We start from the raw sequence: 19,150 nt of genomic DNA, 5'->3' as shown, positions 1-19,150 counted from the left end.
TGTCTGACATATTTCCGAATTTAGTGATATGCAACAGAGGGATTACATTTTGAAGGGAGGAGGGTGGGTGGAGGCCTTGATCTGAAAAAATATGTATATATTTAATATTATATATTATATATATTTATATGTATATATATATCATGCAGTAATACATATTATATGTATATATAAATATATGTATTTTATGTATATGTGTGTGTGTGTGTGTGTGTATATCATGCAGTAATACATTGAATTGTCTTCATTTTAATTTTCTCTTTTTACTGATTACTCAGAAAACCAGCTTTTACAATACCTTAACTCAGGTAAAATTTTTGGAGTGGCATGATGACACAAGAGGAGGTTTGTAATTCTTTTTGTATTTTGTAAAAACATAAACCATATAAAGAGAAGATTCTTAACTTGGGGCCTACAGATGAGAATTTCGGGGTTCTGTGAACATCATTTTGTAAATCTTATTTTTTTCCCACTTATCCCTAACTACTATTTAGCATTTATATCCATTGTGAATGTAGAAACAAATCTAAACAGTATTAGCAGTATTTGGGACTTTATTACCAATTTAAATTACATTGACCTGAAAATAATCTTGATGATTTTTGCTACTTCAGAATCATCAGATTTACTAGCTCTACCTCTATATCCATCATATTCATTAATGTGTTTGTGGAAGTACTCAGATTATATCATACACAAATATATTTATAATATTTTGATAATGCATTTCAATATGATTGGCCTTTTGTTTCTGAAAATGTATTTATAGCATTCTGAGATGGTATCCATTTGTGTATATATATGATATTATATATAATGATCTATATATCATATCAGATATATATATATATATAATTAGAATGCCAAAGGAGTCTATAGCAGGCACACAAAAGGCCAAAAACCGTGACTCGAAGGATATTCTGAAGTGTTAATGTTCTTTAGAGAACACTTGGACATGGAATACAGAAGACAGTGAGTTCTGTAAGCACTAGAAGCCTAGGCGGTGTCTTGGGAGATTCCAAGTTCTCAAAGGGTAATGGCTTAATTTCACACCCAGGTAAAATGTACTCTAGGTACTAAATGTCCCAGATTCACTACGGAGTATTATGTCCCAAGAATGACCCCAAATTAACACAGGGCCACTGCATCTCAAAGAATGTATGAGGCAAAAGAACGGCAATGTGAGGTAACACTAGAGTGGGACAATGAGACATGACAAATGCATTTCCCCAGCAGCTTCACAACTTCATTAAGGACAAAACCTTGCCATAGCCCTGGTATCACAATATCTAAAAAATCTGAGTTTAAAGTATCAATTATTTTGGTGCATTGGAAACACAAATAAGACATATGTTTATTTGAACAAAAATCGTGCAAAATTTGTTATCATGCTATGTTTGGAAACTGAGGAACGGAATTATTACATTTAGTATCTCTAAAGAGGAATCTGGACATACTGTGCCATAAGCATATCACTATCTCATTCTGTCTTTATAAATTTTGTCACTCATTAAAAGTTTATTAATTCAACAAAATATAAGACTTTATAAAACGGAAGCTTTAAGTCTTGCTCAGTTTTTTTTTTTGTGTGTGTGTGTGAACATGCACTTATATTATGTGAACAATTCATTCCTAATATTAGAAGATCCATGTTGGTCAAAATTTAAGCGCTAGCTATTGGCCTTGTGGACGATTAAGAAATTCTCTGGCTCTTTCATTCTTTACCCTGCAGGAAATACATGTTTTCTTTTCCCATCTGTGGTCATTCTCTACTGTGCAATAAATAAAAATCAAGAGGCTCATTGGTTCACCTCCCTCAGGTTCTCTGAATTGCTTTCCTAAAGCTATTATTACACTAAAGCACATAAATACTAGTATATCTACTGAGAATTTGCTCTGAGCTCTTCCAGTGAACAGATACTGAGTAAGGCCTTAATATTTCAACCATCTGTTTTCCTTCCACAGTAAAAGTTAATAAGAAATATAATCTGATTTTTAGCTTATTTTCTTTTCTGGCTTAAACATTTTTTATTTTTCAAAAGTTGTGGGTACAGAAAATTTTTCCAATGTAAGTGAAAACTGCTAAGTATCAACACAATTAGCAAGAAAGAGTATGGGAAGTTTTGCTAACTGTGAACTCCGCCAAGTGCAATATTCATTGTTGCTCGTTGTTAGATACATTACCAGTGCATATTTTAATCAAGTGTGACCAATTTCTTTTTTTCTTGGAAAGTATATATATTTTAAAAACTGATTTTATTCTTGGGGCAAATTTTTCTCATTAGTGGAGGGTTACCTACCACGAACACTTTGCATGAGACCATTGTCCTCACTATCTTACTCTTCCTATGATCAGTTTACTTTACCTTTTATCCTGAAAGTGAAATATTTGACTGATTGCATAATTAGACAACAGAACCTGTAATAACATTTGATTAACATTTTTGAATATGCTGCCACGTTTTGCATGTGATTACCAGATTCGTCTGCCAAATATAAAGATCTACCTGAGACCTAGTCAATAAGGAAATTTAGTGTATTTCACATCTTCTTAACTTAGAGACTCTAGGTAACAGTAGTTGTGATACAAAGGGAAAAGTATCTTTTGTTGTCTCATCTCTTCAATCTGCTATTCCAAGAACACAGATTTTATTGTTATTTAAATTTATGTATTACTAAAGAGAGAGAGAAAAAAGGGTTGCTGGCTGGTAAATTTTGATGTGGTTCTAATAGAAGTAAAATGTAGTATATAAATTTATTTAAGATATATACGTAGACAAGCTCTGCTTCTTTTGGGAAACAACTGAAAATTCAAAGGAAATTAAATAGAAAGAATATTTAAATCTCACATCTCACAGACGGTAAAGCTTATAAAATTTGCTTCTATTAGAAAGCCTAGAGTTAAATCAATAAGTGCTCTTTTAATTTGTCAAGAGTCTTTCTCATTGACCTCAGTTACCTGCTTCAAATCACCTTTCTCTTTATAAGAATATCGGCCTGGCGCAGTGGCTCACGCCTGTAATCCCAGCACTTTGGGAGGCCGAGGCAGATGGATCATGAGGTCAGGAGTTCAAGGCCAGCCTGGTCAAGATGGTGAAACCTCGTCTCTACTAAAAACACAAAAATTAGCCAGGCGTGGTGGTAGGGATCTGTAATCCTGGCTACTCTGGAGGCTGAGGCAGAGAATTGCTTGAACCCAGCAGGTGGAGGTTGCAGTGTGTGGAGATCGCGCCACTGCACTCCAGATGGGGCGACAGAGTGAGACTTGTGAAAGAATATCTACAAATTTGACACATGAATTATTTGTCTGTTTTATCTCCTAAAATGTTCCTTGGCATAATATGTTTCTGTTTAGTTTCTTTTTTTTAATTTCCAAAGGCAGAACTCATGGGGTTTTATACTTATAGACAATAGATTTAGCATATGATTTGGAAAAAGATTTATTAATTACATAGACTTGTTAATTGTAAAGGCGTCACAAATACAATGAAAATTTAATCCTGATTTCATCTGAACCATGAGGACATTATTTACTATACACTGTGCTAAATGAACTAAAAAATGTGGTCTATTCTCCTTTCACTCTAATCCATGAGAATATGACTTTCTATGCACTTGTGTTAAATGAACCAAAAATGGATCTCTAGTCAAAATTGAACAGATTTCTGTCTATTCACTTCTTCTCTTTAATTGAGATTAAAAGTGAAACACAAACGTTAGGCCAAAGAAAGGACATCAAAGAAGCAATACATATAATAAAAAACTAGTGAAGTTAAAATGGCCCCAGCCATATTCTTCTCAATGGAAACTCAATTTTTTTGCATAATGTTACAGAGCATTGTCCACTTCATGAAGACTTTACCTCTAGAAAATCACAATCACCCCCCAAAAAAGGCAAACACCAAATAAAAAAATAGTCTCTACAGGCACTGTGTAGTCTGTCCTGCATGTTTTTAAGGACATACTTGATATCAGGAACATGGTCCTAGCCCTCCTGCTGCCCAAGTGTAGGGAGTGATAAGAGCAAATTTAGTAACAGAGGGACAGAGGTTCCACAATGATGGTACACAGAAAGTATCAAGTAATAGGGTAGAATGGCAGATGGAGAGAGAGTGACAGGGATACCTGGTGGCTCTCTGAGTTTTCCGGAGAGAATGTAATTTTATGATATGCTTTGGCACATATATAAGAGATATTGAACACTGGCCTATGATGACATTTAAATATCTTTTCCAATATATAAATATTATTTAGTAATTGTTAATGCATATTAATGAAATTTAAGAAAGATATGTCTTAAAGCCACGAGAGTCAGGACAAATTGTGGTTCACAAGTTAATTATTTTAGTAATAGGTTATGTAACCATGCTGTACTGGAGACTGTATTTTTACTTATTTAAAAGTACTTTTTCAGTTGAAATTTGTTGATAAAGTACAGTTACTAATTCTAAAGGACAAGAACAATAGACAACCACTCATTTCATTCACAAGAGCCAGACACAATCCACTGAGGACACATTCTAAGGATGATTTGGTTTAGCGGTTTCCTAGACAATTTGAAGGAACTCTGCCTAGTGTAGATAATTAATATTTCCACAATGTAGACATAAATTGCAGGTATCTATCAAATACTTAGGGCCATATGTGATTAAACTCACAAGCTTTGAGGGTACCGCAGTCCAAGTTTACATTTCTCATGGGAAGAGTTAAAGATAGTGGGAGAAAAGGAATGCTATACTTCAGTGTTTGGCAGACAAACACATAAACATCAAAAAAACTGTAACACACACTGGCAAAACATCTTGCTTTAGATGTACAACAACAACCCAAATATTAACATGCATATTTCTAACTATAGCAAAGCATTTTTATTTAAATTCCCGTTTTACATAAGTTAAGCATGGATAAAGAAAGTTTAGTTGATTCAGTGATGATGAGCATTTTTTCATGTGTTTTTTGGCTGCATAAATGTCTTCTTTTGAGAAGTGTCTGTTCATGTCCTTAGGCCACTTTTTGATGGGGTTGTTTGTTTTTTTCTTGTAAATTTGTTTGAGTTCATTGTAGATTCTGGATATTAGCCCTTTGTCAGATGAGTAGGTTGCAAAAATTTTCTCCCATTCTGTAGGTTGCCAGTTCACTCTGATGGTAGTTTCTTTTGCTGTGCAGAAACTCTTTAGTTTAATTAGATCCCATTTGTCTATTTTGGCTTTTGTTGCATCACTGGCCATCAGAGAAATGCAAATCAAAACCACAATGAGATACCATCTTACACCAGTTAGAATGGCCATCATTAAAAAGTCAGGAAACAACAGGTGCTGGAGAGGATGTGGAGAAATAGGAACACTTTTACACTGTTGGTGGGACTGTAAACTAGTTCAACCATTGTGGAAGTGAGTGTGGCGATTCTTCAGGGATCTAGAACTAGAAATACCATTTGACCCAGCCATCCCATTACTGGGTATATACCCAAAGGACTATAAATCATGCTGCTATAAAGACACATGCACACATATGTTTATTGCGGCACTATTCACAATAGCAAAGACTTGGAACCAAGCCAAATGTCCAACAACGATAGACTGGATTAAGAAAATGTGGCACATATACACCATGGAATGCTATGCAGCCATAAAAAATGATGAGTTCATGTCCTTTGTAGGGACGTGGATGCAACTGGAAAACATTCTCAGTAAACTATCGCAAGAACAAAAAACCAAACACCACATGTTCTCACTCATAGGTGGGAATTGAACAATGAGAACTCATGGACACAGGAAGGGGAACATCACACTCTGGGGACTGTTGTGGAGTGGGAGGAGGGGGGAGGGACAGCATTAGGAGATATACCTAATGCTAAATGACAAGTTAATGGGTGCAGCAAACCAACATGGCACATGGATACATATGTAACAAACCTGCACATTGTGCACATGTACCCTAAAACCTAAAGTATAATAACAAAATTAAAAAAAAGAAAAAAAGATACTCTGGAAAAAGAAAAGAAAGTTTAGTTGATTCAGAAAAGCTTCTCTGATATCATATATGAAAGGATTGGTAATAAAATTATCTGAGCATAGTGCAGTACCTTTAGTACAGAATGAGATATGTCATTCAAATTACATTTTGAAGTTACCATAAATAATGATGCTTTGGGAAATTGAGGAAATTCTTAAATGCTTTTCATATTAGATATTTTATATCTAGATTCTCTATCTACTGTCCTTCTGGAAACCAATTACTAAGATGTTTGAGAGACTTAACTTCAAGATGGCTGACTACAGGTGCCCAGCACTGACGTGGAAATTCCAAAGAATTTCCAAAACTTCTTTGGAATTTATCTAAGCAAGAAGATAATCACACAAGAAATAGGGTGTGTAAGAAACACTGCAATTCAGCAGGGAAGTGACAGGGACCTTCTGAGGTATGGAATGAGAGGGAAGTAAAGCAGTGGACTAATGGAAACTGGCTCAGAGCCAGGAGAAACTCCCCAGTGCAAGGATAAGGTAAGCAAGAGATCCTTTTGCTTTTTCACTAATCCTCAGTGATACACATTTCCACTACAGACTCCTGCAGTCCCAGCCATGGAGGAGCCCCTCACCTCTCATGAATCCTGAAACTAGGATAAAAATCTGCCTGTAATTCGTGCAACGACATTGTTTCAGAGGTAGATCAAGCTGGGTCCCACACCTCTACCAAGACCCAAGCAGCTGCAGCACTGTGCCATTTTGAGGGCCCATTCCCTACCAGACTGTATCCTGCCCTGGACCCCAGTAGCCTCAGCCTCTTCACATCCCTGGAACGCCACTGACATCTCCCTACATCCTTCCAGCAGGCCACAGCATTGCAACACTGGCTGGATTCAGCAAAGCAGCTGGATCCCCATAGCTTTAGCTTAGGGAACAACAGTTGGTACAGTGTACCAGGGACGCTGCCCCTGGGATTAAATGAGCCAAAATATGCCCTCTCCAGAGCCTGACTTGGACTGTTGACACCGGTAACAACCACTATTTTCTCCCTCCCACCCAGCAGCAAGGACCCCATAAACAACACGTGCCTTCAGGGGTCCTCAATACCAACCCATTCAGGCACCTTTCTGTGTCCTGAAACAGGCCCTCCCTGCCTGCCATTGCTGGTGGCCATTTATGCCATATGGGGAGCCAGAAGATTGACCCACTCCACCTCCCACCATCACTGCTGCCACCAGGAGTGCACCTTGTGGAGGCTTGGGGATTGATCCACTCTGCTGACCATGGCAGGTGCTCATTTGCATCACCAGGGGACTTGAGGATAGGCTTGCCCATCTTCTGCCACCACCATGCAGGAGACAAGGGATTAACCTGCCATGCCCCCTGCCAATGGCATTGCATGCACCTGCGGTGGGCCTGAAAATAGGTTCAACAATCCCTGTTGCTACTGGATTCCATGTGTATTATCTGGAACTCTGAGGACAGGTTCACCCTGCCCACCGCCAGTACTGCCAATGCCCTAATGTGCCATCCAGGGGCCTGGTGGTCCATCTGGCCTATGCACTGAAGCTAGTGCCCATGTGCACCATGAGAGAGTAGGGGCATAGAACAGGCCTGCTGACTCTGTAGCCTTTGCCAGTGGTGCTTATATCCATTGTCTGAGGGCTTAGGGATCAACTTGCCCTGTCCAGCACAGGAGATTCTTGTGAATGCCATCCGGGAGCCTGAGGGCAAAACCATGCTGCCACCTGACACTCCTGCCAGTACCCAAGTGCCCCACCTGAGGGCCAGGAAATTGATCTGTCTGCACACGCCATCAGGCAAATGGAGAACAGGTCTGACTTGCCAATGCTGGCCTTGCCACTGCCGGCCCTGCCACTGCCCTAGCACATCATCCAGGGAAATGGGTATCAACTCATCCCATCTGCTGCCCCTACCCTTGTGCACACCACTGGGGGACATGAGGGCAGGCCCTGCCCACTGCTGCTGGCAGCTGTGAACCTAGCCTGTGGTACTGGGGACTGATCTGCTCCATCCACAACTGCAGCACCTGCACAGGCCTTCTGGGGAATAACCTCCACTAACAACCACTGCCCAAGCCACTGAGGAATTCACAGATTAATATAATATAATATAATATATATAATATAATATAGTGTAATATAATATGGTATAATAATATAAGAAATTATTCAAAGACTATACTACTGCACCAACCCAGAATCAAAGCCAAAACACTACCCAACCAACACTATAAATACATCTATAGGAAACAGTTGACAATGAGCCAATCCATAAAAATGGAAGAAGTGACTGTTACACCAGATGCACAGATATCAACATAAGGACACACGAAACATAAAAAAGCAAGAAAATGACATCTTTAGAGAAACACAATTATTCTCCAGTAACAGATTTTAAATACAATGAAATCTATAAAAATAATTTAAAATAATTCAAAGTAATATTAAATTGGTTTAATAAGATACAAGAAAAACATGCAAACAATACAAAGAAGTCAGGGAAACAATTTATAATCTCAGATTGATATCGTTAAAGGAATAGAAATTCTGGAACTGAAACTCATTGAATGAAATAAAAATATAATGGAGAGCTTCAAAAATATATCAAAGCAGAAAAAAGGAATTTCTGAACTTTAAAACAGATGTTTTTAAATAACACAATCAGACAGAAAAAAAGGAAAGAATAAAAAGAGATGGTATTCCTATGTATGGGGAATGATAAAGTGAACAAATATTTAAATTATGGAAATTCCAAAAGAATGAAAAATAGCAAAGACATAGAAACCCTCTTTAACAAAATAATGGCTAAAAAATGGTAAATGTTGAAAGAGATATAGACATCCAGATACAGAAAGCTCAAAGATTCCCAAATATATTCAACTCCAAAACTTATTTGTCAAGGAAGTTATAGTCAAACTGTAAAAAGTCAAAAACAAAGAAATAATTCTAAAAACAGTAAGTGAAAAGTATCAAGTCACATATAAAGGAATCTCCATCTGGCTAAAAGCAGATTTCTCAGCAGAAACTTTAGAAATCATGAGAGAATGGAATGATATATTCAAAGTGCTGAAAGACAAAAATTATCTGGCAAGAATACTACACCCAGAAAGCTATTCTTCAAAAATTAAGGAAAAATGAAATCTTTCCTGAAAACTGAAGGAATTCATCACCAGTTGATTGGCATGACAAAGCTGGAAGTAAGAGAATTACATTTACCATTGTGAAAATACAAGAAAGTAAAGCTCACTGGAAAAACAAACACAAAATGGACAAGAAGAAGAGTCAAATGATATCACTACAGAGAATGATCAATCCACAGTGATAAACAAGAGGAAAGAAAGGAAGAAACAAAAGATATATAAAACAATCAATCCGCAGTGATAAACAATAGGAAAGGAAGAAACAAAAGATATATAAAACAAATGACAGATGAAGACAGAATAAGTTCTTATCTATCAACAATAGCTTTGAATGTAAATGGATGAAATTCACCACTTAAAAGAAGCAGGCTAGCTGAACGGTTAAAAAATTATATGCTACCTAGCATATAAAGTAGGTAGCAATTATATGCTACCTACTTTATTTGTAAAGAAACATATAGATTGAAAATGAAGGGATGGAAGATTTATTACACAAAAACGAAAAACAAAAGTGAGTGTGAGTAGCTATACATATCAGATAAAACAAACTTTAAGTCAAAAACTGTAAAAAGAGACAAATAAAGCCATTATATAATAGTAAAAGGATCAATCCAGCAAGAATGTATAACAATTGTAAATATACATGCACCCAACACTGGAGGACTCAGATATATAAAACAGATATTATTACATCTAAAAAGAGAGGGAGAGATAGACTGATACAATAATAGTTGGGGAATTCAACAACCAACTCTCAGCATTGGTTACATTGTTTACAGAGAAAATCAACAAACACTAGTTTTAAACTACCCTATAGATCAATAGACCAAACAGATATTTAAAGAATACTTTTATTTAGCTTCACAATATACATACATCAGCATATGAAACATTCATCAGAATAAACTATACATTAATCCACAAAACAAGTCTTAGCACACTTTTTCAAATCAAAATAATGTAAAGTAAGGCCACAATGGAATAAAATTAGAACTCAGTAACAAGAGTAATTTTGTAAATGCTACAAATACATGGAAATTAAACCACAGATCCTGAACAACAATTGGGACAATAAAGAAATTAAGAAAAAAATAACATTTTCTTGAAGCAAATGAAAATGGAAACACAATTTATCTAAATGTATGGGATATAGTAAAAACAGTGCTAACGAAGTTTATGGCAATAATGCCTACATCAAAAAGGGAGAAAAATTTCAAACAAACAACCTAATGATACACTTGAAAGCACTAGAAAAGCAAGAGCAAATCAAACTGAAAATCACCAGAAGAAAATAAAAATGATTAAAGTAGAACGGAACAAATAGATACTAAAAAAAAACAGGATCAGCAGAACAAAAAAGGAGGTTTTTTTTTTAATTGATAAACTACTAGCTAGACAACCAAGAACAAAAAAAGAGGACCCAAATAAACAAAATCAGAAACAAAAAAGAATACATTTAAAAATGATACCTCAGAAATACAAAGCATCATTAGAGACGATTATGAACAACTATATGCTAACATATTGGAAAAGCTAGAGCAAATAAATTCCTGAACACATACTTTCTACTAAGATTGAACTTGAAAGACTCAGAAAACCTGAACAGACACATAATAAATAATGAGTTTGACTCAGTAATAAAAAGTTTTCCAACAAAGAAAAGGCCAGGACCAATGGCTGAATTGCTAAATTCTACCAAACTCTTAACATAGAACTAATGTTAATGCTTCTCAAACTATTACAAAAAATTGAAGAGGAGGAATTTTGTCCCTTAATTAACTCAATGAGGCCACGGTTACCCTAATACTAAAGCCAGAGAAGGACAAAACAAAAAACAAAAACGGTTTTATTATTGGGGCCAATATCCCTAATAATGTAGATGCAAAAATCCCCACAAAATACTAGCATAATGAATCCATCCAACAATACCATTCAAAAGAGAATACATTTCTATCAAATGGGATTTATCCCAGGGAGTAAAGGATGTATCAACATATGCAAATCGATAAATGTGATATATCACAACAGGATAATAGACAAAAATCATAAGACTGTCTCAATAGACATAGAAGGAGCATTTGATAAAATTCAGGGTCCTTTCATGATAAAATTTTAAATAAATTAGATGAAGAAAAAAACTCACTTCAAAATAATAAAGGTCATCTATGGCAAACCCATAGATAACATCATACTGAACAGGAAAGAGCTGAAAGCCTTTCCTATTAGAACTGGAACACCAAAAGTAAGCCCATTTTCACCATTCTTATTCAACACAGTACTGGAAGTCCTAGCCAGAGCAATCAGGTAAGATAAAGAAATAAAAGGCATCCAGATTAGAAACAAGGAAATTAAATTGTCAATTTTTGCAGATGAGATGATTTTTTAAATAGAAAACGTGAAGATTTCACCAAATAACAGGATTGATAATGAAATTCAGTAAGGTTGCAGGATACAACATCAACGTATAAAAATATGTAGCCTTTGTATACACCAATAATAAGCTAGCTAAAAAGAAATCAAAAAGCAAATTCCACTTATAATAGCTATGAAAAAATAACTAGAAAGAAATACCCAAGATTGTCAAAGGCTTTTACAAGGAAAACTACAAAACACTGATGAAAAAAGTTGAGGAGAAAACAGGCAAATGTATACAATCAATGCTCATTGATCACAAGAATGAATATCGTTAAAATGACCATACTGTCTATAGAAATCTACTGAATCAGTGCAATCCCTATAAAAATATCAATGACATTCTTCACAGAAATAGAAAATAAATTCTAAAATTTCATAAAACTGCAAAAGATATCAAATTGCTTTTATGCTTGGTGGAAAGAACACTTTCTTCAATACATGATGCTGAAAAAACTGGATATCCATATGCAGAAGAATGAAATCAAACCCTTATCCCTCACCATACACAACACTCAATTCAAAATGGATTGAAGACTCTAACAGAAGACCCCAAACTATTATACTACCAGAATGAAAAAGGAAAAATATTTCAGGACATTGGTATAGGCATAGAATGTGTGGTTCAGACTTCAAAGGCACATGAGATAAAAATAAAAGTAGAAAAATAAGACTATTTTGAACTAAATACCTTTTGCCTAGCAAAAGAAACAACAAAATGAAGAGTCAACCTACAGAATGGGAAAATATACTTGCAAAATATTCATCTGACAAAGAACTAATACCCAGGTTATTCAAAGGGCTCAAATAACTCGACAACAATAATCCAAATAATCCTATTAAAAAGTAAGCAAATGATCGAAATAGCTTTGTTTTTTTTGTTTGTTTTTTTGTTTTGCTTTGTTTTGTTTTGTTTTAGATGGAGTCTTGCCCCGTCGCCAGGCTGGAGTGCAGTGATGCGATCTCGGCTCACTGCAACCTCCGCCTCCCAGGCCCAAATGATTCTCCTGCCTCAGCCTCCTAAGTAGCTGGGACTACAGGTACATGCCACCACACTCGGCTAATTTTTTCGTATTTTAGTAGAGACGGGGTTTCACCAAGTTGGCCAGGATGGTCTCAATCTCCTGACCTCGTGATCCACCCGCCTTGGTCTCCCAAAGTGCTGGGTCTGAATAGACATTTCTTAAAGGAAGAAATAGAAATCACTAAAAGGTATATGAAAACATGTTCAACGTCACTGATCACCAAGGTAATGTAAATCAAAAACACAATGAGTTATCATCTCATCCCAGTTAAAATGACTATTATTAAAACGTCAAAAAATAACAAATGCTGGTGAGGATTTAGAGAAAAGGAAACTTATACATTACTGAAATGTTAATTAGTACTGCCATTATGGTGAACAGCATGGCAGTTTCTTACAAAACTAAAAATAGTACTACTATGTGATTCAGCAAGCCCACTGCTGGGTACTCATCCAAAGGAAAGGAAATGGGTATATGAAATGTTTTTACCTGCATGTTCATTGCAGCACTATTTACAGTAGTCAAGATATGAAACCAGCCTGTCTGTCAATAAATAAATGAAGAAATGTAGCATATATATGCAATGGGATACTATTTAGTCGCACATAAAGAAAGGATAAATTCCTGTCATTTGCAGCAACATACATGGAATGAGAGGCCATTTTATTAAGTGACATAAGCCAGACACACATAGCTGAATATTTCATGTTCTCACTCATGTGTAGAAGCTAAAAAATAATTAACCTCATAGAGGTAGAGAGTAGAATAATAGTTACCAGAGGCTAGGTTGGGTGCAAGGGGTGAAGTGAACTTGGTTAATAAATAAAAACAGTTAGACGGAAGGAATAATTTCTATTGCTTGTTAGTACAGTAGGGTGATTATAGTTAACAACAACTTATTTATGTTTCAAAATATTCAAAAAAGAAGGTTTCAAATGTTCCCAAGACAAAGAAATAATAAATATTCAATATGATGTTTCCTAAATACTCTGATTTGATAACATATTGTATGCATGTGTCAATATACCACATGTACCCCATTGATGTGTAGCAAGTATTGCATATGAATAGAAATGTTTACAAAAAACGTTGGAGATAATCTATAATGTATTTGATTAACTTTCAAATGTTTTATCTCATTTCTCTTTGTCAAGCTTGGGAAACTTTACAAAGTCTTTCTCTCCAGTTAGATATTCTTTCTTCATCTCCACCCAGTCTATGGTTTTATGCAAACTATTCATTTTACCAAAAAAAGTCTATATTTTTGTTCTTGAATTTTTTTCTTTACATTTCATATATTTATTTCATGACCTCTTAAATATATTTTCCCCCTTGTCCCTTTAGGAGATTTTAAGTCTATTGCTGTATATCCTATACTTCCTCTAATGGGGTTTTCTTTGTTGAGTGTTTTAGCTAAATGGTCCCCAACCTTTTTGACACCGGGACCACATTTGTGGAATTCATTTTTTCTACAGACCAAGGGGATGGGCAGGAAATGGTTTTGTGATGATTGAAGCACATTACATTTATTCTGCACTTTATTTCCATTATTATTACATTGTAATAATATTACACTGAAATAATTATATGAGTCTCCATAATGTAGAATCACTGGGAACTCTGAGATTGTTTTCTTGCAACTAGACAGTCCCATCTGGGAGGGATGGGAGACAGAGATGCCTGAAGTGTCTTGCTTATGTCCAGTCTACTCCGTAGTCTTGTTTTGGTTGCTGTCATTGGAAAACTCTGCTTCACAAAGATATGATGTTGGAAATGGAAGCAGGAAATGTTGGAAATGGAAGCACTTTTCAGTGCTTTTGTGGCAATCTCAGAATATTTGGTTTTGACTTCAATCCAGAACAATGGAGATTTGAAGCTTTCTCAAACATACTTTTAAGGCCGCCATCATTCGCAGTCTCAAGCAGTTGATCCCCTTATAGCATGAACAAAGTCGACTTACCTGGCTTATTCACAAATGGGTCATGATCCCTTTCTTCCCAGTTCAGGGGTTTTCTGTGGTTAAGCAGTAATGCTCAAACTCTTTTAAAGCTGAGAGAGATTACCATGCAGCAGCTGGAAAAAAGAAGGCCCAGGCTCAATCTCTTTCAAAATCTCTGCCGATGTTTGAAACTCATAAAAAAATCCTAATGTTCACCTGTCTCCGCCATAATTTTAATTTGGCTTTGCCACTTTATCTGCTGACTTGAGCACAGTTATCATTCTCCCCTGAAGTGACAGATTGAGTTTGTTGAGCAGGTTGACTATGTCACACAAGTAAGCAAGTTTTGCGACCCATTCTGTGTCAATGAAATGTGTTGCTACTGGTAACTGCTTTTCTGAAATAAAAGAAATCTGGAGTGGCTCCCAGAACTCAGAAACTCTGACCAGTAGTTTACCTTTAGAAAGCCATCTCACTTCTGAGTATAAGAGAAAACATATGTACTCTGTGTCCATCTCCTCACAGAGCTACGCGAATACACACGAGTTAAGGGCATATACTTTGATATGGCTGATAATTTTAATCACATTCTGCAAACTGTTGTTAAGCTCATGTGACATTTTTTGGCTAGCCAGTCTGTCTATAGGGATAACACAGTGTGTAGACTCACATTCAGAAGTGCCGTTTTTGACCAGAGTGGTGAAACCAGAAAGTCGTCCAGCCATGGCAGCCACTCCTTCCATGAATATACCAACAGAGAATGACCAATTCAATTTTCCTGATATGTAATAATTCAAAGACTTGAGTAGTTCTGCAGCTGTGGTGTTTGTTGGCCACAAAAGTTCACTTAACATATCCTTATGTACATCCTCCTGAAAACAAGCATTGTTGCCTTGTGAACGTCGATTTGTCAACCTGAATTGCATACCGCAGTTACTCATTAATTCTCTCTAACAATTGTGCCTCAATATCCTCCACCATTTCATCAATTCATCTAGTTATGGTGCTAGCCAAAAGAGGAAAACAAACCACCTTTTGAACTGCAGCCTCTCCTAAAATTTCAGGACAGATGTCCTTAGCAGCAGGCAGGATCAACTCTGCACCAATAGTAAAGAGCTTCTTAGCTTTAGCAATGCATTTAGCCACTAGAGAATGATGCTGTCAGTGAAGACGCATTTGATGAAGTGGTGGTCTTCAATAACTGTTTCTGTTCTTTGTATTCACATATTTTTTTTCTTTTGAAAAACTTCAAAGGCTTGTCTTTTAATGCAATGTGCTTGGTCTCCATGTGGTGAAGCAGTTTTGAACATTTCATGACTTCCTTGGATAGCCAGTCACCACATATTATACAAAACGGGCGGAGGGAATGTGAGTCAACAGTTATGGTGAACCCATAATTTAAGTAGGACTCTTGGTATTTTCTTTTAAATACATCTTTCTTTTTCTTGGTAGCCTTAGGGTTTTCTGCTGTCTCATCATTGGTCTTTCCCCCTTTTCAAATAAGCTCTCCAGTAATGATTGTTTTTCACTTATTTTGACTAGGATTAGCTTGTGGGCTTACCAAAATTGTGACTGAGACAAGTGTGTAGTGTGTGAAAGGGGTGCCCATGGAAGCGGTGAAGAAAATAATGAGCAGGTCATGTGTGGACTAAAATAACTGTCAGCTTCTGACTTAAAGCCTGCCAACCAGATGCAGCTGCATAATTGAAGTAAATCAACTCACTTGCCACTCTAAAGCCTGTCACTAGATGCAGCTTGTCACCTGCCACTCGCTGATAGGGTTTTGATATGAATCTGCAAGCAATTGATTTATTATGGTCTGGGTGCCGCCAGGCCTCTCTGCAAATGTTAATCTGTATTTGCAGCTGCTCCCCAGCGCTAGTTTCACTGTCTCAGCTCCACCTGAGATCATCAGGCATTAGATTCTCATAAGCAACGCACAACCTAGATACCTCAGAGGTGCAGTTCACAATAGGATTTGCTTTCTTATGAGAATCTAATGCCATTACTGATGACCTGACAGAAGTTGGAGCTCAGGAAGCAAAGCCAGTAATGGGAAGCGGCTGTAAATACAGATGAAGCTTTCCTACTCACCTGTCGCTCACCTCCTGCTGTGCATCCAGGCCCCTAACATGCCAAGGACCAGCACAGGTCCATGGCCCCGGGGTTTAGGACCCCTATTTTAGCTGATTCTCAGAGCTCTGGAATATATTTTGAGTTTTCCAATATTTATTAGGAGCACCATCCATGGACGTTTTTCTAAGAATATCTGTGGAAATGACTTAATATTGTATTTGTCATGATTCCTTAGAGGGTACAACTAAAAAATATATCTTACTATGGTAGCTTATTTCATGATTTACATAAGGAAGAATATTGCAGACTGTTTAAAAAAACATATTTAAACTCCATTCCAGAAGAAACCTTTGTCCTGACTCCATCCAAGGGCTGGCTGGTTGTTACTGGTTCACAGACCAAAGGCAACAATATATTAACCTGACCATACCTAGATGTATTAAAGGTGCACAGATATGGTCTCTACCTAGGCAATCTTGTCCACAGGAAAGGAAGGGAAAATGGATTTTGAGTAAACAGTTAGAAACGATCATTATTTGTAAATAAACATTTAAGCTTCACAACCTTGAATTTGTTTATATTGTGTGGGTTTGTTTTGAAAACAACTTTTAGCACCTTTACATACACTGCTCCTCAGACATTAAGTTTTCTTCTGCAATTTTGGCAATTAATTAATTAATCAGCAGTTGAAATGACTAACAGTGTTGCTTAATATTATGATTTGGAGAAGCAACATTGTAAGAGGAGCAGATGTTTAGATGATAAATATTTTATTTTTTATATTTATATAATTACAACCATAGAAGAAACAGAGACCTACTAAACCTACAGCATATGTGACACTGCATTAAAAACACTGACAACTTTGAAGGTTAGATGACGTATAATTTTTAAAACTCTAGGTAGTTCTTTAAAAATATGTTTTTTTCTCCAGTAGACAGCTATGGTCTTAAAATGTCTTATTTCAAAATTTCATGTGTCAGTGATGACTGCTCATATTCACTGGCTTTTTAATGATTTTGAACCTCTATTTTAAAATATTTTAAATATAATATGTACATCTGATAACTATCATTAATAATACTGTATTGTACACTTGAAATCTGCTAAGAGCAGATAAGTGGTCTTACCATACACACACAAAAAGTGGTTACTCTTTGAGGTAATGGAGATGTTAATTAATTTGATTCTGGCAATTATTTCACAATGTGTATATACATCAAAACAGCACATTGTACATCTTAAATGTGTGTAATTTTATGTGTTTATACCTTGACTTAACTAGAAAAAGAGAAGAAAAACACTAAGAGAAGAAAAACAAAAATAATGCAGTATATTGAATCTGATATAATTGGTAAGTTGGTTAGGAAGCAAATAGCTAATGTAGCCATTTAGAATAGTAGCATAGAACTAACTTCATAAATAAGCTCTGAACTGGAATCATGCCATTTACTATCTGTGTGATTTTTGAACAAGTTACTTAACATCTATGTGCCTCAATCTTCTCACCTGAAAAATAAACATGCACATGGTACTTAAGTCATATGATTTTTTGCTAATCGTTTTTATTATTCTAGAATTAGAATACAGTGAGTAGTCTTGTTAATAGTTCTAAGCTTTCCTAAACACTAGATTATAGAATTAAAGCTTTGTTTACCTTTTTTAACCTACTAATGGAATGGAATTATGCTTTCCATTAAACCTACCAATTATATTTCTAATTTAATTCCAAATACATGTGCCAATTTGTGATTTTGAATATATTTTTCCTCAATGTATGTATTCATTCTCTGAAGGAAATGGTTCTATGTAAGATATATGAAAACCATATAATTATTGACATATTTTGTATTGGTAAATTAATGGTGACATATTTGGCAAACTGTCCTAGAGCATATATTTTTCATTAAATGATGTATATTGGGAATCTTTCTATGTCAGTGAATAAAAAGATGCCATACTCTTTTTTCTTCATCTTTTTATTTTGAGAAATTCAGGAAACACAGAGAAGTTGAAAAATAGAACAAAGATAAGCAGTATAATTTCACCTATTTTCAACAATTGTTAATTCAATATACAACAATTTTCAACAAGTGTTAATACAATATAGTAATATAACAATACAATAATACACAAAAATGTAACAATATAATAATATAACAATTGTTAATGCCTGTTATATTAATTTTCTCACTTCATATGAGTATATATATATGCGTGTGTTTGCTAAACAATTTGAAAAAAAGTTGTAGACATCATAACATTGTACTATAATAGCCACTACTTAAACAGGTTTATTTTTAGATATCAAGAACAATCTTCTTCCATCTAACCTTACATCATTTTCATTGCAATGACACAGAAATATTTTATTGTATAGATATCATATTCAAATTTCTTTTTTATCATAGTTAAATTTGCTTCTTTGTTTTTAATTTTATTTTATTAATTTTTATGGATACATAGTAAGTGTACACATTTATGGGGTACATGAAGATGTTTGATTATTTGTTATCTTTTGCAATCCATAATTTTCTAAAGGATCCTCCATTGCACTTGGTGTCATGGC

The sequence above is a fragment of the Nomascus leucogenys genome, chromosome 3 (assembly GCF_006542625.1).
Source record: "Nomascus leucogenys isolate Asia chromosome 3, Asia_NLE_v1, whole genome shotgun sequence".
Lineage (NCBI taxonomy): Eukaryota > Metazoa > Chordata > Mammalia > Primates > Hylobatidae > Nomascus > Nomascus leucogenys.
The sequence above is the reverse complement of the archived record's forward strand: the minus strand, read 5'-3'. Positions refer to the sequence as shown.